Source organism: Enhydra lutris, unplaced genomic scaffold (genome assembly GCF_002288905.1).
Source record: "Enhydra lutris kenyoni isolate GAN:26980312 unplaced genomic scaffold, ASM228890v2 scaffoldscaffold10, whole genome shotgun sequence".
Lineage (NCBI taxonomy): Eukaryota > Metazoa > Chordata > Mammalia > Carnivora > Mustelidae > Enhydra > Enhydra lutris.
In genome coordinates, this window is record NW_019154094.1 from 26,677,884 (window position 1) to 26,699,419 (window position 21,536).

Here is a 21,536-nt window from a genome sequence, read left to right on the forward strand (position 1 = left end):
TAAATAAATAAATAAATAAATAAATAAACTCTTTTAAAAAATAATTAAACTAGGAGAATCAATATTAAAACACTTGAGAAATGAGAAAATACCAAATAAATTCTGGATATTGTTATTTTTTTAGGCTGTACTTCAAAATGTAATGTTATAATAAGAGAAACTTAAGACATAATTGCATATAATCCTATTGCCTAATCAAGTAGATGGTTTCTCCTCCTCCTTCTTCTTCCTCCTCTCCTCCTCCTCCTCCTTTTCCTCCTCCTTCTCCTCCTCCCTCTTCTTCTTCATTTTCTTCTTCCATACTTCCTGTTTTATTTACTTTCTGATGTCATTGTAATTTTAAACTCAAAGCCCTAGAAGTTTTGTGTTTGAGGACATAAATGAATTATTTTTCAGTCTGCTAGTTCTCTAAAATAGATATAAATGAGGTTTTGTTGTTGTAATTGTGGTTGTTGTTGTTGTTGTTTTAAAAAATATAGATAGGGTGCCAGGGTGGCTCATTTAGTTGAGCCTCCAGCTCTTGATTTCAGCTCAGGTTTTGATCTTGGAGTCATGAGATGGAGTCCTGCACTCAGCCAGGAGTCTGTCCTCTCCCTATCCCTCTGTCTCTCCCTCCTCCTGCTCTCTCTTTCTAAATTAAAAAAAAAAAAAAATCTTAAAAAAAGAGAAAAAAACATGTACAGAAGGAAGGAAGCAATTTTAAATGAAATCAAATTATTAACAAATAGTGTTAAGGATGTTTTGCAGCCACCGTTTATAGAGCTGAGAGTAAAGCAGAGCTGTGTTTATAAAAACCATAAACAGAAATATAATTCCATGATCCTGGGACCTTTTTCTTAATTATGCTGCTTTTATACATATGAAAGTGAGAATATTTATAAAATACAAGATCTAGTTATGACACCTGCCACAGAAATACGTTTATCCTTCAAATTTTATATTTCTGTATTGAAACTGAACACTTGGTTTGCAATACCATTAAGGAAAAAAAAAAAAACAGTATCAAACACTTTGAGGGAGGATATAAAATCACCACTTCAACTATATGGTTCTGAGCATTGATAGTCCCTGAAAGTAGGGACAGGTCTGTCCTCTGAATAACAAAGAGTCATTTTGATGTCCCTTTCATTTTTGGATTTTCATTTAGAAAAGCAATGTGCAGATTCAGTGAAATATCTATTACCAATGAATCTTTCTTCCTAACTCTCTTCTAATCAGAAGTGACAGTAGGTACCTTATCCTATATTTTCTAAAGAGGCACAGTTTTTACGATTTTTTTTTTACTTTTTCCATTAAAACATAGAGTATTGGTATGTTCTTTCCTGTAGCCCCCTCCCCTCCTTCAAGGTGTTTTATTCCCTAACCCTCTCTTTCCCCATCACTAAAAGTGGGTGGCAATAGACTCGTTTCCCCTTGGGATATTGTTGGAATAGGCTGCCGTTATGTGTATTATTTTCTTAGTCAATGAGCTTCGGAAGACAAAAAGCTATCAGTCTGCCACTCAGTGACTTTCTTCAACACAAAAATACCCTTAGGGGAACCACAGTGACTGGTAGAGTAGAAGGGATTGCTTCATGTTTAGACTTTTCCAGTGAAAATGAATTGGAAAGTTAGAGCTGTTGTAACATGGGGGCATTCCAGGGGGAGTGCCACGATCAATTGGAAAAGGGAAATGTGAATTTGAAATAGCTATTTGGTCTTCCCACTCCAGTAGCAGAAAATGGTAAAATTGTATCTGGTCTGAAGCACTCACAGTCACAATTGAATTTCAGTAGAAGTGTCTCGTGCAGTGCGTAAATGTACGCAAAGTCATTGTTCCATCGGCCCTTTAATGAATCTGAAGGAATTGCAGGGGGAACACATTGTCCCTAGAAAGGGTATATATGTATGTGTAAACACACACACACACACACACACACACGCACACATGCACACACATTTTCTTCCAAGGAAATGATCCCAAAATGAGGGCCATTATTCTGTCAACGTAAGTGCCCTTGGGATGTCAATGAAGTATTTTTTTTAATCCTCACCCTACCCCTGTTTTTTTTTTTTTAAATGACTTTACAAAGTCAAGAGCAGTCTCTAATATGGTTGCACTAACAGTATATAAGGTTTGAAAAAGCTGTCACAGCATCAATCAAATGTCAACTCTACAGAAACTGTACAATGTCAGTGAAAATTTACCCATTAATGCTCAGGATTTTTTTGTTTGGGGAAACCCTGGAAGTCACAGGGCATTTTCTATAGCTCCAATTCACTGCAAAGGATATCATGGAGAAATATTTTTGTGGTTGGGTCAATTTCCCATTGTACCTATTAAAAGTGAGGTCATAAATTTAAAAAAAAAATAAAGTTATTGAAATAATGGCCCAGGGAACACGAAAGAGAAAAAAGAATACAAATGGGTTTTTAATAGATTGAAGGTAATCTTATAATTAAGGAAAGCAATGTACAGTCTATATTCCTGTGAATTTTTTTCCTCTTAACATGTTTTTATTGTAGTTAAATATCATAACATGGAATTTACCATTGGGACCATGTTAAGCATACAGTTCAGTGACATTAAGTACACTCACACTACTGTGCAACCATCAGCACCATCCAATTACAGAGCTTTTCTATCTCCCCAAAATGAAACTCTGCGTTCATCAAACAGCGACTCCCAATGACTCCCCACCACCGCCAGCCTCACACAACCACAGTTTTACTTTCTGTCTCTCCACGTTTGACCACTCTAATTACGTCATATCAGTGGAATCATCCAGCATTTGTCCTTTTGTGTCTGGCTTATTTCCCTTAGCATCATATCTCGAAGTTTTACGCATCCCATGATTTTTTTCAAGATGTTTGTTTTCAGTGAAAACACCGAAAACAGTGATGCTTTTGTGATACCAAAACGCTCCTTGAAATGGGCTTTTTAAAGGCTGTTTCAGGGGGCTATTTGAAACAATGAATTAAATTTAAATCAGGGAAAACATATTAGTCCTTACAGACATATCTCTGCCTTACATCTTCAACCATAGTAATAATAGCAGCACTGCTTAGGGCTATCTATGTGCGAGGGATAATTCTATGTGCTCTGCATGTATACTTTTTTTTTTATTCTTATAATAACCTAACAAAAGTGGCCTATGATTTTCCTCATTTTATAGAAAGTGATCTGAGGCACAAGAAGCTTAAGCAACTTGTCTCTGATCCTACAACAAATAAATAGTGTGGCCAAGTGTTAAGCCCAGGCTGTCTGGTTCCAGAGGCTGTGCCCTCACTCACTATATATTTTCTCTCACGTTCCCATCTCATCCATAAGAGACTGTACTTAAATTGGCCTGAGGGGGCATCTGAGGGCTCACGGTGTTTTAACGCTCCTTACGTGAGGCCAGTCAGGCTGAGAACTTGTGGAATAGAATATAGGAAAATAAGAGAAAATGAGCCTTGGTACTTGAGGGAATGGCCTTGACTAGCTGTCTCCTTGAAGAAGTTTAGCCTTGATTTATTTAGCAATGGGGAAATCATGCAGGTTTCAGGGAGTCATAGAAGCAGAGCTTGTTTTAAGCGAGTTAAGGTGATAAAGGTCTTGGTTGCCAGCTGTTTTGTAGAATCTTATGGGGAGTCATGGTTCTCTTGTTGCCTTTGGCTTCACCTTTGATTCTGTGGTGAGGCGGCACCTTAAAGGGGGAAAGTTTACATCAAAAGGGGCATTTAAATATAGGCTAGGGGAATGATGCACTGGGGACACCAGATCCAAAGGATAGAGGGTCACGAACCAGAAGAGTGTTTTAAGACAGTCAAATACCTAGTAGAAGATATAAAGCGTGGACCAATCAGATCAACTGATAGAATTCTTTGATTAATTCTTAAAATTTTCTTTGTTTTTATTTGTAGTGTTCAAGTAGGTCCTGGTGGCCCTCTTCCTTATATTCTATGCACTTTCTTTTCTCCCAGAACGCAATGCTAAGTGATCAGTGCACATACCTGTAGACGTGCCACCTGTCTCTGTTTTGTATTCCTCTTTTGTCAAGTGTGAAGTTTCAGTGGGCCCTTTGGTATTGATTTTATGACTTTGGGGTTTGGGGTTTATCTCTCGGGATTGTGAAATCACTTCCCTCTCTGCAGAGCTCCCAGGGGTCCCAAGGCCGGAGGAAGTAAGCTTTTTCAGAAGATAGTGTTAGCACATTAGTAATAGGCAATAATGGAAGATTCAATCCTCGTTCCTCTTCTCATTGAGACAGGCACTGGTGATCCATCTTTTGCTTCTGTCACCCTAATTTAGGTCAGTCCTATTGTGAGGTGTCTCAAATCGCACCTGTCTGGGTATAAAATTTATGTGAAAGAAGCATTAATGCAAGCTGTTAATAAGATGAAGAACTTAACAGTATGCTGTTATCTGGGGATGATATATTTTATATACTTAAGACATGTTTAATTAGCTCTGCACAAGTCAAATTGGCTTGGGCAGTAATGAAGCCTTTTTACCCATTTCTTTTTACCCATATTTTGCTATAATAATAGGCAAGATATTTGGGAAATCTGCTTTCAGCTTTGGTATATTTGTAAATCAGTCTCTCTCTCCCTGCTCTCTCCTCTGTTCCTACAAAACCACTCTGTTTTGAAAATTCAGTTCTTGGTACAGATGGAGGGCAGTGGAGAGCTCTATGAGAAGTATACAGTGGAATAAGGAATAGAGCTGATAGGTGTTAGAGCTCCTCAAATATTGAACATGCATCTTTTTGAAACAGACCTACTAAATATTTAATGAACATTTGCATCTGAGCAGCACTAAAGGGTTTTATAAGCTTGGCTGTTCACTCCCATTTTGCAGATGGGGACCCTGACCAGAGTTGGAGACATTTGCTCAGAGCTCAAAGTATGGGAGCCACAACTCAACATTAAACCTCTGCCCCAAATATCTCCTTCCTTTCAAACAGAAAGATCCAAGTTTACTTTAGGAAGACCATCCGTCAGCTTCATGAATAAGAAAAGATGAAATTTACTAACCAACATGCCTTTGAACTTCATGGGACAAATGGGAGATGAGGATTTGTCTCTGGTGGGTCTGGCCATTCAGAGCCAAGGAAGAATGTAATGAGCGTGATGACGATCTTGAGTTTTATCCTAAATCACTGTGTATTCATATTTGTAGTCTCAGTTGTTCTCCCAAAATACCTCTGTGGTACATGGAGTGAGTGTTTTGATCTCCCTGTATTTTAAGGCTCTCATCTAAGGTCACACTCATCGTGTTGACTCGAGGCCAGGAAGATGCTGTTCCCAAACTCCAACCAAGCCACCATGAAGTTTTGTCCAATTTTTCAACAACTAATACTTTGATAGAGATAAGACAAATGAATGAAGCAGAAAAGTGAAGATCCCATCAAAAGTGACCCAAAAAAAAGGGAATGATGTAGGTCGTTATCTGTTGTAAGGTATTTTAAAAAAGGAAGGGGGCAATTTAGAAATTGTCTGAAGAATAAAAATCTTAGCAAGAGAGAGCAGTTATTTCCTTTGATAAAGACAGGTCTTTTGGTTGAAATTTTGATGTCTAAACTCCTGCAAAATGTCTGATTTTTTTTCATTTGAAAGAACTATATGAGGTAAAATAAGGAAACATTTCTTATACTGTATATTTCTATTTTAAGAAACGGAGTGTTGCTAAGTCCTTAATAGGGAAGATTAATACAGTAATGCATTGTTTCATTTCATTCACAAAAACACTGTTGCTTGTTTGCAGTATATTGAGAAAGTTCAAGAAGAGAGGGCTCAGAATTTCTTTACAAATTAGAGATTTAACGCACTGAAATTTATTTTCTTGCCTATTCCCACTGAGTTCATTTCCACTAGTTTTAATTGCTTAACCCTTTAGAAAGCAGGATAAGGAGACATGGGCTTGGGTATCTTTTTGTCTTGCAGCCAAAGAAGATATTGATTGCTTGGCTAAAATTTTAATATGCATTTTATAGTACTTTTACCTTTTCCTAAACATTTTTATTTATCCATTCCAAGATCCTTTTTACTTTTTCCTAAACATTTTTATTTATCCATTCCAAAATCACAGAATATTTCTCTATGTAAATATATTTCTGCAAAGATTTAATCTCGATCCAGGAATATCTGTCAGTAAATATCTCTCAGACCACCCTGGTTACCTGGAAGGATGCTAAAGAAGGACTTAGAAGTTGCATTCGAGCTCCCCAGTCAAGAGTTCTGGGATTTGATATCTTCCGTGGCCTCAGGCAGTGGAGACTATGAAAACATATTGCGCAAATTATACACTCAAGGAAAGGTAGATGGCAATGATTTATCGTGTGCTTATAAATCACATGAGTGACGTGTATACAGTAATTCGCAGAAGAGTTTAGACCTTTCCACGAGCATCCCTCGTGGAAAGGCATGCTCTAAGAAGATGAATGGATCTTGAAGAATGAGTTGTTTTGGTAGGCAAGATGGGTAGAGATCTTTAGGCGAAGAGAATGATAGTACAATATGCCAAATCAGGAATGCCTAGGACCAACAGTTTACCCAAAACAGCCAAAGCATTTTGGAAAAGGCTGGAAGTAGTTTGGAAATGTAGCTAAGAATTCCAGCTACCAGTCAGCATTTATGCTGCTTAGATTGGCTGGGTGTTTTGCATTCCCAGCTTCCACTTCTTGGGATGATCTTATGTAGCGACGCTATTATTAACCCTTTTGACAGGCAAGGATTGTAAACCTCAGAGAGGTCAAGTCACTCACCCAAGACACACAGCTGTTAAGTGATGTAATCAGATTTGCAGCCTGATGTGTTTGCCTCTAGGGTTCACACTCTTCTATGCTCATAGTTCATCTTTTTTTTTTTTTTTTTTTTTTTTTTTTTTTTATTCTGGGTGTGAGGACATCTGACTTCGTAGGGTCTTAAATGCCAGATTGTAAGTTTTTGTCTGTTTGGTGTTTTAGGGAAAAAAACCAAAAATGCCTTTATTTGGCATATTGGAATTCACCCATTTGCAGTGTACAATTCCCACATTTTTAGTAAACTTACCAAGTTGGGCAGCCACCCCTCTAAAGCAGTTTTAGAATATCTTTATCATTGCAATATGATACTTCACATGCATTCACTTTTAAGCCCTTTCCTGTTCCTACTCCCTTTCCTAGCAACTTCTACTTTCTGTTTTCATGGCTTTCCTGGACATTTCCTATAAATGGAATTATATAATATAATAATATGTAGTGTTTGTGTCAGACTTCTTTCACGGAACATGTTTTCAAGATTCACCGGTGTTGGTGAATGCATTCATAGTTAATGCCTTTTTTTAAATTGCTGAATATTATTTTACTATAAGGATACACCACATTTTGCATATCATTCACCAGCCAATGGACACTTAGATTGTTTTCAATTTTTGGTTATTATAAATAATGCCAATAAGAACATTCCTGTCCAAGTCTTTGTGGGGACATATGTTTTCATTTCTCTTGGATTTATACCTAGTAGCGGAATTGCTAGGTTATAGGGTTATGTCAGCATTTTGAGGTGCTTCTAAACAGTTTTCCAAAGTGACATTTTACATTGCTACTAGCAACATCTTAGGGTTCCAATTTCTCCACATCTTTGCAGTACCTGTTATTGACTCTTTTTTATTATAGCTTTTCCAGTGAGTGTAAAATCACAAGTAATTTTGGTTTCTATTTGTATTTTTCTTATGAGTCATGATGTTGAGCAACATTTCATGTGCTTTATTAGACCACCTTGTGTATCTTCTTTGGTGGGATGTCTCTAGAAATCCTTGGCTCACTTTTATTTTATTTATTTATTTAAAGATTTTATTTATTTATTTGACAGACAGAGATCACAAGCAGGCAGAGAGGCAGGCAAAGAGAGAGGAGGAAGCAGGTTCCCCGCTGATCAGAGAGCCTGACGTGGGGCTCGATCCCAGGACCCTGGGATCATAACCTGAGCCGAAGGCAGAGTCTTTAACCCACTGAGCCACTGAGGCACCCTCTTTGGCCCACTTTTAATTGGATTGTTTGTCTTATTGTTGAGATGTAGGAGTTCTTCCCATGTTCTGAATTCAAATGCTCTGTCAGATATGTGTTTTGCAAATACTTTATCCCAGTCTGTTGCTCATCTTTTGATGTTCTTAATGATGCTTCTAGAAGTATAAAGATATTGAATTTTCATGACAAATTTTCATTTGACAACTTTTTTAATGAATCAATCTTTTGATATCATACATAATACATCTTTGAAGGTCTTGAAGATTTTTCTGTTTTCTTCTAAAAGTTGTGTTGTTTACCTCTTCTTTTTAAATCTGTGATATATTTTCAGTTAATTTTTGTGTATGCTCTGAGGTAAGGGTCTATTTTCTTCCCTTTTTTTTTTTTTGCACGTAGATTGTGTATTGTACCGGTATCATTTGTTTAAAAGGCTATTATTCCTTCAGTGAATTTCCTTAATGTGGGTTTTGAATACCAATTGACCATAAATATAGGGATTTATTTCTGATCCCAGCTGTGCTCTGCTGACCTCCATGTCTATATTTATGCCAATACCACATTGTCTTAATTCCTGTGGCTTTATAGTAAATTTTGAAATTGGGAAGAGAAAGTTCTCCAACTTTGTTCTTTTCCAAAATTGCTTTGGCTATTCTAGATCTTTTCCATTTCCAATAGGTTTTGGAATCAGCTTGTTGATTTTTGAAAAACAAGACCAAAAAGAGTCTGATGGAAATTTGAGAGAGATTGCATTGAATCCATTGGTCAGTTTGAGGATAATTCCTATCTTAACAATATTGAGTATTCTGGTCCATGAACATGCAACATCTTTCTGTTTATTTAGATCTTCTTCAGCAATGTTTTGTAATTTTCTCTGGACATTTTTTAATCAAAGTTCTTCCTAAGGATTTTATTTGTTTATGTTTGACGTTACTGTGAAAGTATAATTCTATTTTGGGTTGTTCATTGTATATAGAAATATAGTCGATATTTTTATATTAATCTTAAATCCTTTGACCTTCCTATTACTTGTTAGTTTTAATGTGTGTGTGTGTGTGTGTGTGTGTGTGTGTGTGTGTGTGTGTATTCCTTAAGATTTTTTACATACAGGACATGGCATCTGCAAATACAGAGAGTTTTACTTCTTCCTGATCTGGATGGCTCTTACTTCTTTTTCTTGACTGATTGTCTGGGCAAGCACTTGCAGAACAACATTGAAAAGTTGCAAGAAGGCATTTGTACCTTGTTCCTAATCTTAGGGTACCACCTTCAGTCAAGTAGGATATTCATTGTAGGTTTCTCATAGATGTCTTTTATCGTGATAAGGAAATTCCCTTCTATTCTAAACCTGTCCAAATCAACTGGGGCAATTTAAGAAATGGCAATTTTTCTTTTAGAATGTTCAACACTGAGGGGCACCTGGGTGGCTCAGTCATTAAGTGTCTACCTTCAGCTCACGTCATGATCCCAGGGTCCTGGGATCGAGACCCATGTTGGGCTCCCTGCTCAATGGGAAGCCTGCTTCTCTTTCTCTCACTCCCTCTGCTTGAATTCTTTCTCTTGCTGTGTTTCTCTCTGTTAAATAGATAAAATCTTAAAAAAAAAAGAATGTTCAACATCGAATACTTGCCTTGAAAAAAAAGTTTAGATAATTCTAAATCATTGTGATCCATAGTTTTATACAATAAACATCTTAGATTTATTCTTCTTTCACCTCCAGGAAAGAGAATATTGGAAATGGGTATGGCTAGAAATGATTGCATTTCAGTGATATTATTTGCATTAGTTGACCTCTGAAACTAGCTTTCTCTTCTAAATCAGTTCTGTTCAACACAAACATAAGCCAAGCTTCAAACGTGAACTATATACATAATCTAAAATTTTTTAGTAGTTACAATGAAGAGGTTAAAAAAAGTAAAATTATTTTTAATAATATATTTTATTTAAAGTATATTTATATATCTAAAATATCATTTCAACATGTAATCAAGATAAAATTCTCCTTTTTAAAAATTTGTTTGTTTTTAGTTTTTGAAATGCAGTGTGTATTTACCACATATAGCCTATCTCTATGTGGAATAGCCACCTTCTAAGTGCTCGGTAGTCACATGTGGCTAGGGGTCACCATATTGGACAGCACAGTTCTATATACATGCATATTCAATTGTAGTTAGCTAACAAATATTAAATAAGCAGATCAAGGGAAACATACATGGCTTGTTATTTGCCTTGTAGTAACAGGTACAGACTATATAGTCAATGATTTTTGCATTTAAATAACACGAACAGAATTCAGGCATCTTCTAAATAGATGATCTTTTTGCAGAACGTTCTAAGTGAAAATAAAGACCATGCTTTAATGTTATATGTTTCAAATTGCAACTGCATCTATATTTTCGCCGCCTTTGGACATGGTCAGCAATATATTTTGGATGGTACAAATCTAGCAAGATGCTAGAGAGAACCATGAGAACATGGTGACCGAAAGACTGAACTGAGAAAAACATGGTCAGTGTACTCCTTTCAAGCTTCCTCTTAGGAAACTCTGGAATTTCTCCTAGTGGGAGATCTCTATCTCTTGGATATTTGGTTAATGAAATGCATCAGCTTTCTTGCCAGCATAAAGCATGTTACGGGAGCAAATGGGCATCACAGAGCCAGATGATCATCAGCACCGACTGCATCGTGAAACTCTAGCTGTTAAATCTTTCACGGTAATGGGCTTCTCTGGAGATGGCTACACTGATAGGCTTCGTGCTGGAAGGAGCCTCTGGTCACCGCAGGTGCTGCTAATGTCATCACTGCATTTGAAGGATCATTTGAACAGCTTGTAAGGAGAGTAGCTAAATCTATTGATTTTGGATTATATCCGAATGTGAAAAAGACGATGATTTTGAATCACAGAGAGCCACCCTCACAGGGAACCGCTATCCCAGAAACAGTTTTAAGGAATGAAAAATACAGCATTGTGTCTGTGCTCAAAATGCACTCAGCAAAAAGCTCATATATTCAGAATCCAAGAGCAAAGAATCATTTCCTCATGCTTTCCTAGTCCTCTCGGAGTATCTTAATTAGAGCATTGGTTAACAGGCTTGAAGGGTTCAAGGGCATAGGGTCAATGATCAACCAGACTAGTGAACTTCAATATTTCTGGGTCACAGATCCCCTCCTTCCTCCAGTGGCTATCTTAAATGAGTGTGTGGTTGATCCCAAGGGAATTACAGGAAAGAGGGGTGGCCGATAGGGACCATCCATAACCCCTATTGGAAAACAAGTCATAACCTATGGAACATGGGTCAGAGGTGGCACCTTTTAAAGAAAAACAGCAAAACGGCACACGGAACTTGCACCATCAGTAAGTCTTATGCTTATCATAAATTGGATCACGATGAGTTTTCAATGAAAGCCTGCCTCGGAGCTAAAGCTGAGAATGGATGCAAAGCCAGTAAACAAAGCAGCAAAAGAGATTAGCTCTTTGAAATAGGGGCTATCAGTAGATCCTAAAAGAATGCAAAACCAAACCAAACCAAACAAACAAACAAAAACCCAAGCTGGTGAGATCAGTGAGGGCAGATAAGAACTCCCTTAGACTTAGCATTGGTAGCCAACATCAGCACCAACGTTTCCATATCAATCCTATTTATGGCCCCTCTCTATGATATTAGGTTTACTTAGGAGTGTTCTCAATAGATAGTAACATTTCTGCTTGTCCATCAACTTATTAGCATATTTCTTATTTATTACACTTACCCTGAGTTTTCATTTCCTGTTTTATTCTAAAGGGGGTTGTTGATAATATTTTACCAAGAAGCAATAGGTTACATGTGGAACTCACACTAGCGTTCTTGGTGATACTTGGTTCAAATTCTCCAGCTGTTGTCTGTGTTTGCTGGTTTCTATCCAGTTCAATAGCTGTGTGTTTATCCCTGGCTGTACTGGGATCCCTTCTACTCCAAGGAAATCTTACAGCAACAACGTGAAGGCGTCAAGTTCCCTGTCCAGAAAGAGCTCAGAATCTAGCTGGGGAGAAAGGCTCATTAAACAACTAAAATATGGGGTGCCTGGGTGGCTCAGTGGGTTAAAGCCTCTGCCTTCGGCTCAGGTCATGGTCTCGGTGGGGTCCTGATATGGAGCCCCGCATCGGGGGCTCTCTGCTTAGCGGGGAGCCTGCTTCCTCCTCTCTCTGCCTGCCTCTCTGCCTACTTGTGATCTCTCTCTCTCTGTCAAATAAATAAATAAAATCTGAAAAAAAATTATTAAAAAAACAACTAAAATATAAAAGGAAAATTGCTATCATGAAAAGTGGTTTTACACACATGTGTTTAATGTCACAGATCTAGGGGAGAAAAGAAGTTTGGATAAACTTTTGGTTTTGCTTATATTGCTACCTATGAATAATCTTTCAGGGCACAAATCCTTCTCCGTTTTTAAGATGGAAAACATCAGTTGAAGAAGCTTAAAATAAACATAAGTATCAAATACACTCTGAAGCCATCGAGTGAAGGCTCTTCAACCACAGCTCACAGGATATCGAAAAAGCATATGAGTTTTTATACAAGGAGAATTTGTGGCTTATACTTCAAAACTTCATGGATTTAAGAAAATGTTTGTATTTCATATTTGGTACGATTTAGGGAAATATTTCTTTAACATCTCTTTTTCATATTGTGCAATTCACGTGCGAGTCATGCCTATGAAATATTTACACATGACTTTTATGTGAAAAGGAGTAGCTGGTTGTTGCAGGAAGTCTTCACGGCGAAGATTCCTTGCTCTCAAAAGAAAATTGAAGCTAAATAAAAAGATTTCAAGGAGAGTTTAGAGAGGTCTTTTCTTTTTTTTCCTTGCAAGAGGTAATTGATTTGCTCTCCGAAAGGGTCTTTCTAGAACTCTGAGTAGACAATGCTCTAACCTTGTCAGAAGAGGATAATAAATTTAAAGTTAGACTGGCTTGGAAGGAAAGACTTAGAATGAACTACATTTTATAGGAACAGAGCACCGAGGGTCTGTTGTTAGTTTATAGGGCCTTGATTAGATAGGTTATTGATTTTGGCTGCTGGTGATATGGTTCATGTTCAGAAGGTATCAAACTCATGCTGAATAAAATAGAAGCAAACGCTTGAAAAAAAAAAAAATCCCCTGAAAGTAGCAAGACACTGGCTAGTAGTCGAGTCGTAGTTCTTCAAATGGAATGGGCAGCTGTGCCTTATTGCCTCTAGCCCTCTGGAAGCAGTTATGTGTATTAAATACTGGAATAACTTGATATTTTAAAAGCTTATATGCTCATCCAAGTAAAATGGTTTTAGAAGACTACTGGGAGTTTCATGATTTTATAGTTAAATCAATACCCAGATTTATGCCTTTTGGACAGAGAAACTTGAATTTAATTGAGAAAATGGATCTAATGAGGATAGACATATTTTGTGCAGATGTAGGAGAGTTTTTTCCCCCTTATTATCTGAAAAGTGAAACAGGTACTTTTGGTATGAAGATGAATATAGCTTTACAGGAAAAATGACAAATGTTCAGAAACCTTAAAAGAAGATTTGTGATTTTACGTAGAGGTTCCTGAATGTCTGGAATTTGGCGGAATAATTTTTTGTCTCTTTTAAATTCTTCAACTCAAGATTCATTAATTATACAGAAAAGCACATAATATTTTACGTTATACTGCACAATTAATGGCCATATGGTATTAAATTGGCAACCAGACTTTAAGAATAACAATTTTAAGCAGAATCACTTGCTGTGTAGATTTTCCTTTTCCTTATTTTACATTTATGGTGCTTTTCATAGACATTTGTATTTTAGTCACCAGCTAAACAGAGACAACATTTTTTTTTTTTAAAGGAAATTGTAAAGGCCATTGTCAATTTTTTTCAGAGATAGCTACACATGATAATTCTCTAAACATTACGTTGTGTTCTCACAAGTCTTCTTGGAGTTTCCTAAGTGGATGGAGAAACCTTGTAGGAAAAATTAGCAAAGTAAAGAGACGTTTTGGTGATCTGCAATTTATTTTCCACTAACCCTAATTCTCTACAGTCTTTGACCACATTTCGCTTCGGGAAATATTCAAATCACTGTCCTTACACAAACAAAAATTCAATTATATAGACATTCTGTCTGTGTAATAACAGCAAGATAGACCTTGAAATGCAATGAAAAATATTCAGCTTCTAGAAACATATGGACTCAAGTAACTTTAAGAAAAATCATTGGAGGGCAGAATTTGGCTCTGTGATATTTTAATGCAGTGCAAGAGTTCCAGAAATAACTACCTACTTTCTTGCTGTCCAGAGAATACACATTAAAATTTTTTCCCATATTATTTTTTCTCTATATTCTTTTTCTCACAAATTAAGCAGACTCTTCTTTCAGGAGACTCTCCGAACATCATCATTTTAAAAGTGAAATTTGTATATCAAAGTGTCAGAGATAGACAAGTGTGGAGAACGATCACTAGTAAATCTGGGAGTACCTAACAGTTATGTCTAGGTTAGCTAAAGCTTAACTCCATTGTCATATATTTCTCCTGGAAGATATTGTGAATGTAAGTTTTAAGAAAAGTCTTCAGACATAGCAAACCCATAGTCTTCGAAGCACTTACAGGTTTTATGTAGAATGCTATAAGTAAAAATATATTTTCAAAACGTGTGCTGCAGAAAATGGAAAATCTGAGCGTTAGTTTTGGCTGAAATAATCTTGAAAAGGCACCAAATATCCAGACATTGGTGCAACTTAAAAGGCATAGTCTTTTGTGGGAGTTTTACTCCCAATATTTTTTTTACCCCAATATTAATAATCTTCATTAAAAAAAATTGAAAGTTGTTTATATTCCTCTACTGTAACTTTCATGTGGTGTATTTAGGGATATGTCGATTGTCCTTTAAACCTTCTGTAACTCTTTTTAAGAAACAGAAAATCTAAATAAGAATCACTGGATATTAAAAATGAATGAACTACCCTAAAATCACCCCCCTCCATGAGTTTTAGGAAAACACCTGCTATGTTAGAGAAGGAGAGAGAGCATTAAGTTGAAGAAGCTTCAGGTCACAAGTTTCCATATTTCAAGGTTAAATTGGAAGTGATTTGGTTTGTGCAGATAAGTGATTTGAAAAGTCAGCAGTGATGTGATCATTTTTCTCTGGAAAGTAAGCTAATCAGGAGATAGTACTGCAACCGTGATGATTTCATCTGGACAGCTGATCTGATCCTTTAGAAATATGCTTCCCTTTACAGAGAACTTTCTATTAAGCTTTGTTCAATTAAGTTTCATATTTTACATCTTGTGCTTTCATTCAATGGGTAACCACAGGCCAGGTACAATATTTTTAAATTCCTTAAAGGCTTGTTAGTTACTGGAACCCAAACAGATTTTCCTCCCCAAGGTGTGACTTTGTTTCACAAGTGGTCTTTTTCTTTTTAGGTGACAGTCTCATGTTAGCCATGGCGAGTTCCCTGGGTCATGCTAGAAAGTTTATGGTCCCACCTGCATCCATGAGAAAGAGAAAACAAAGCTTCATTTTAAGTCTGTGGAAATTCAGTGCCTTTAAGAAACTGTTCCAGCCAGCTTTTGCCCATTATTTAAAGGGGTAAAAAGTTCATTACACTAGTTTGCTTAGGCATGCTTGCTTATATTATTTGAGTTGAAGAGATTCTATCTAATAGCAGCAAGTTTCTTGTGAGATGTCAGTCCCATGTTTGGGTTAGGGGTGGCTTTGGCCATTTGGAAGCTCACATAAGGGGGAACTTAAACAACAAGTGGGAGGAGCTCAGGACAGCGGGATGGGCAACACCCTAGTACGAGCCCTTTACAAAGATAATGATATTTTCCCTAAAAGCTAATCCAGCACCACTATTTCTCATAGCTGACCACAACCGAATGAGAACCTGGGAATTTCAGAATTTTCAGCTGGGCTCATTTTCAAGATCTGAGTTCTTTCTTTCTTTCTTTCTTTTTTTTCTTTTCTTTCCTTTCCTCTTCTCTTCTCTTTTCCCTTTCCTTTTCTCTTTTCTCTTTTCCCTTCCTTCCTTCCTTCCTTCCTCTCTCTCTCTCTCTCTCTCTCTTTCTTTCATTCTTTGAATATTTAATTTAAGGAAGAAAATGATATCAAGGAGATACATTTTCCGTAAGGGTTATTTATCTGTTTATCTTGAAAAGACATTGGTTTAGGGCAAATATTAGTTTTACACCTCAGTTATTTGCTTCTTTCTTGGAACTTTAGTTTTCCAAGAATTTTCTTCTCTTAGTTAAGTGTGCCTCATTGCATCCTCCAGAACTAATCTCATACTGGTTCTCTCCTACTGAAGACGTTGAAGCCATCTACATAAGATGATCCAGCGCCACGCAGGATTAGGAGTATATATAAATTATTGCTCGCACACTTAACCACTTAACAGCCTATCGCATTTTTCTTCTTGGATAAATATAAATGGCCTAAATTTAGACTTATGGAGATATTATTACCCTATTGTATTAATGCTTTGAGAGTTTAATAGATTGTAATGCAAGCTACTGTTTCCTCAACCATTTATTTTTCAGCATGAATTCCCTTTAAAATAGTCTCTCTTCTCTTTGTCATGTGGCTGACGTGGTGCTACACTGATCAATTCAGATTAATTCTTAAAACAACATATCAAATACCACCTATTTGTCCTGCCTTATCTAAATCCATTTTTAATATTTTGAATATTTCAAGAAATGGGGTAAAACTTGCCCAGGTTTTTCCACAGTAGTAAAAAACAAAATCCACTTTCACTAAAAAAGCGAGTCTATGTGGTAACTGGTAAGTCACCTTTGCGGGCATCATATTATCCTCGACACCCCTCCCCCCACTACTACTGTTAATGTTACATGCTTTCAATAAATAATAGAATTCATTTACGCTCAAACTGGGTAGTTCTTGCAAAATCTTTTTTAAACACTTTTCTTCGAGTTGTTGATGGATTACAGTGATTGTGTGCCAAAATGACAAAACTTAATACTTCTTGAAATTCTGCCTCATTTGTTTTCCACTGTCTTAATTACATTAGCTAGGTAAAAAACCGTGTCCCTATTTGGTTTTGTTCCCTGAAGATAATTAAAAAAAAAAAAAATAGGGTTGCTTTCCCTTAAAGAGTCTTAACGTCTTCTCCTAAAGGTGCTATTTATTAACTTTTCAGCATGAGAAAAATTTTTATGCATTTAAAGTGATGGGGACATGATCTAGCTGTATCCTACCATGTTATCAGTGCCCTGTTTGTGCATCTGGGGACTCAGAATGACTGATTAAAAAAAAAAAAAAGATAAAAGAGACAAAACAACAATGAGCTCCCCAGGAGAGGTACTCGGAGTGAGAACCTCTGGATATAATACTCCCTTGAATTAGCTGAACATTCTTTTCATGAAGCATCCCATTCAGTGTAATTTCTCGTTTTCCTAAGTGATGTGTGAGCTTCCGGTTTTTTGACTGAATGGCGTATCTTTGGATGATTATATGGATTTGTTATTTGTTCTTGGGCTTCAGTGAAGCACTTTTTTTTTTTCTTTTTTTTTTTTTTGACAGAGAGAAATCACAAGTAGGCAGAGAGGCAAAAGCAGAGAGAGAGAGAGAGAGGAGGAAGCAGGCTCCCTGCCGAGCAGAGAGCCGGATGCGGGACTTGATTCCAGGACCCTGAGATCATAACCTGAACTGAAGACAGAGGCTTAACCCACTGAGCCACCCAGGCGCCCCTCAGTGAAGCACTCTTACCCCAGAGTATTTAGTAAGACAGTATGAAGCATGGTGACAAGAGAAACGTTTTACTCCAGGAAACCTTTATTTCACCTTGTCTCAATGGGAAATTGAGTCATTTTTTGGTATCTTTAAAAGAGCTTAAGTGGCTAAATAGGGAGGGGGGAAAAGAGTGTTCTTAGCCTTCCAAAGCAATTGAAACTTAAGCTCAAAGTCCAGCCAAAATAGAATGCACATGAAGGCATGGGGAAGAAAGGTACTAAGTGAGATGTGGTGTGGAAATCAAGAATCCTGGAAGTGGGGACAACTGTTTAATTACTCTGGATTTAGGTAAATAGACATCAGTTAAAAAAAAAAATTGTATGAGTTAGAGGTACTTCATGATACCTAAAAGGAATTTTTTCCCAAGTCTTCTCAACAGTCTATTTTTCTTAGAGGATCTAGTTTTATTGTATTCATATGCTTACAAATGAAAAATCGAGAAAAGGTTAATCTTCCATCCTTTCAATTATCTACTCAATTAATACCAGCGGGGCCTACAATTTTTTTAGGCGGCCCTCTAAGAAAGAATAACCACTGAACTGGAACCACTTCTAATTATAGATCATAAATCCTAAGTGGACATTCTAATTTCAAAATCATGAACCAAGCCAATTCTAACTTATTTTTGTATTATAGCTTATTTCCCAAATTCTAATAAGTACCACCCCCCCACCTTCCCATATACATTTTAATGTTTTCAAATTGAACTACATCTTAAAATCAATATGGACACTTAATGCAGTAGTTTTTCTTTTATATCACAAAAGCTGGCATTTAATTGACTTGAGTATAAAAATTATTAAAAAAATTATCTCTCACTTAACAGTACATCTAGAGATGAATAGGTTTGCTTTTTAATTGACACAGTAGTTTAACAATATTAGAGATCTTGGTTCTTTTCTCTCTTCTCTGCCAATGATATGAACATGGGTATGGTACTGATTTAATCATGGACATCAGGTGCTGTCAGTGGCAACCGGGACACCTCACTTCCTTACTCCTGCCTGCCACATGAAAGTGAGAAGAAGACCTCTTCCTTTCAGTCTGATTGGCTCAGTTTAGGTCACTTGGCCACCCATGGACCAATCAGAGGTACGAGGGCAATGCCTCACCGTGATTGGTTTATTCTCTTCAGACTCTGGCCCTAAAACTTCGCCTGAGTCCCATGAATCACGTGAGCTGTATGAGAGCATCAGAAGGAATCCTTTCCTTAGGGAAGTGGGTATTTGAACGCTGACCCAGGTCCATAGATCTATGTCGCTAAAAAATAATAATGTGGGCTGTGACTTCATAGATCTAATCCAAAGATTTGGACTGATTCTTTGTCTTACCTCGCTGTCTCTGAAGTCTCCTCCAGAAATTCTGCCAAATCACTGGGTAATGAATTCCTGATGAGGTGTTAATGGCTTAGAGTGACTTCATATGGTAAGCTTCTCAGGACTATTGCATAACGATATGACAAGGAAATCTTAGCATAAAAATCCCCTTTGATGGTGGTACTAAGCTGGGACCAGGGTCCTCTTGGGAGAAAGGTAGTTTTTAAAATGGGGTGTCCTGACCTTTCCTATTTGCTCTTTACATTGGGCCACCAAAACACCTTTGCTCATGCTAATTAGGTTGCATTTTTAGTTTGCCATTCAAGAGCACATTTCATTTAGAGATCTTTCTGTCTCTGTTCCAAGACTCAAATTCAGCATAGCCATAACAGCTCTGTGCATTAAGGATTCACATTTCAGGTAAGAATTTGGATTCACCAAATTCACCACAACACAAAATAGAATATCTAGAGGAATTCCTCAGTTGGGTTTTTGTTTTGTTTTGTTTTGTTGTTTTTTGAAGGGTCTGTACGCTCTTTAAGAGCTAAGGCTGAACATTCCGATTATGTGTTAATGAGGTGGTGTATGCAAGAAAAATGATGCTGGACTTTATCACATATCCTCTTGTCCTTTGGCATTATCTTAAAAGATTAGAAAGAATATGTACATCTATGTAGTCTCAGTGAAAGAAAATGTCTGAAGAAAGTATGTGTCTTCTTTTGTACTCTTTTTTCCTTATGCGGACTTCTTTGTTTAGGAGATCAGCTTTTACTGTTATAATTCACATTCTTCCATCTCCTTGAATGACCGCATATGATGCTTCCCATTTACAGATCTGTCTGCCCAGGGGGTGTTATCTGTTAATAATAGTAGTTTGTTCCATCGGTATTTATTGAGTACCTACCATGATCCAATCTCTGACCCTGTAGCTAAAAAACAAAGATGAAAAATACACTGTTAGTTCCTGACTTCAAGAAGGTCATGGACTCATGAAGGGAGAGACTTACAGTAGGGTAAGTAGAATGATAGGGGGGCATCTGGGGTATGGTGAGAAGGAGAGGAGAGGCAGTAAGTGGAAGACTGTCAATGAGCCCTCTATAGTATCTTGCCTTTTTCTTTTCTTTTCTTTTCTTTCTTTTTTTTTTTTTTTTGACTTCTTTTGGTTTGGAAAGATTTTGCTGGTCACAACCCGCTATGGCATCTGCTATTTTAGTATATGTGCTGCCGAAGCGAGCACATGGCATCTGCTATTAATAATGCTAACCTTTGCTGAGAATTTACCTTGCGCTAGACAACGTGCTTCACGCTTCACATATATAATTATATATAATCCCACGCAGTCCTCCCAGGTATCCTGTGAGGAGGATCCCAGTATTATTCCCATTTTATAGAAGAGGTCCCATAGCTGGAAGAGGTAAGGCTGGGATTCAAGCCCGCCTCTGTTCATTTTTAAAATACTCACATGAAAGTGCCCACTACAGTACCTTTAGGAACTTTTATTGTAAAAGAGATCCTTATTTGTTCATGATATAGCTTAGAAATTGTCTGAACATATGGACAATATATGTGCGTGTTTGTATGTCTGCAAAATATACAGTTGGATGGTCTCTATATGTACTTGCTGTGAAAAATGTATGGTGTATGTATATATCTATAAACACTCCCTCCCCATATGCTGAGCGTTATAGTTAGCAAGATGAACCAGTTGGCCGTTACACATGCTGGCAGGGCCATCTTAGGAGCAGTTGCTGGGGTTGTATAGCACCCCCATTCTCCAGAAGGGTTGTCCTATTGTCTCATGAGGGCTCTTCGCGACGGTTCCAGGCCCCTCGCCAGTGCCAGCATTTTAGTAGCCAATGGATATTTTCTGCTCTTCTCTTAGGCTGGGGATGTGTGGAGGGAGGAGGGGGCATTAAAATAATTTTCTGCTCTAGGCTCTGATACACTTAAGACAGCCCTCTTCCTGGAATACATAAATGCCAGCAAATCAGCATTTCTTAAGCTACAGCATCCTTCCTGGAAATCCTGTTAAAGGACGTACCCGGGCTACTTGTCTGGGATGGAATGAGAATATAGCGAGCCTCATGATTTCCACTGCTGAGATATTAGCATAAATCTCCCACTAATGCACCTCTGCCTGTTAGTGGAAGAGTCTCTACAACCCAGGAAAATATGTTAAATTGAGAAGGGACTAATGGTTCGCAACTGGGGCATGGCACTGCGAAGGATGTCTTCACTGGGAGTTTCTAGCCCTGCAAATACCGTTGGGTGGGCCTTTAGAATTTTTCCCTCATGGGTCCTGAGGAATGATTAGATGCCTCACTAGGAGAAAGGATTTTTTGGTTGCTCCTGGAGCAACAGCTAATTGAGCAGTTTCCCCTTTTTTTCTTCTGGAATCACACATCACCACGATCTCTTGACGACCGCACCCGGGGAGTGATCCCCCTTTTAAAGATGGACAGATCCAGGTGTCCAGGGTTGAACAAGTCCACATT